Raw genomic sequence first — 837 nt, forward strand, 5'->3', positions numbered from 1 at the left:
AAACAGTAAATGTCGTTTTGGGAAGGTGACCTTTCGTACAAGCGACCAAGTGGAAACAGTAGGGATATGAAAACAGAAGCAACTCTTTGATGGTCAAAGCAAATGCAGACACACTGAGACAGAAAGCAACACAACGCCCGCCCACGCTCAACCCGACCCACTTTGACTGAAACAACTTGCAGAGGTGATGCACCCCACAAGAGCTAAAGCTATCAACCAAACAGGCTATTTTTAACCTGTGCTACAAACCCAATGCCCATTTCATCTGTGATGCAAACTCGCAACATGGTTTTCCTTGCTGGACCTACCCTGCTGTTGTTGATGACCTTGAGTTTGTTGTCTGCTGAAGACACCGGTCAGTAAAACTTTTGATATTTAGATAGCTTCGTATCATAGATCTAAAACTTGTAAAATATTCTCTTGTAAAAATAAAGAAGTCAAAATTATTAAATAAACTATCAGTTATTAGAAGTAGCTATGTTGTAAAATTATTTCCCAGTTGCTAAAATAAGAAGATAGGAAAAAATGAGCTTGATATATAGGCTATCATGCCCATAAAAATGACCGTCTCTGTTGTTTTCGCATTATCATGAATATGTTATTTAAATCATTTATTTATTATTCTTACCTTTATTTGAGAGTAAGCATTCAGAAAAGGAGGATGAAAGAAAGGAGACAAAACATTATACATTGCACAAGTTATTTCCGTTGTATGTCGCATTGTAGAGTCTGGTTGCAAGTCATTCATCCCTGCTGCATCTAGACTGTACAATGCGACACTACAACGGCAATAACTTGTGCAATGTATAATGTGCAATTACTTTTGAAAACCCAGTG

This window comes from Cyprinodon variegatus, unplaced genomic scaffold (assembly GCF_000732505.1).
Source record: "Cyprinodon variegatus isolate N-32 unplaced genomic scaffold, C_variegatus-1.0 Scaffold0, whole genome shotgun sequence".
In the NCBI taxonomy this organism is placed as follows: domain Eukaryota; kingdom Metazoa; phylum Chordata; class Actinopteri; order Cyprinodontiformes; family Cyprinodontidae; genus Cyprinodon; species Cyprinodon variegatus.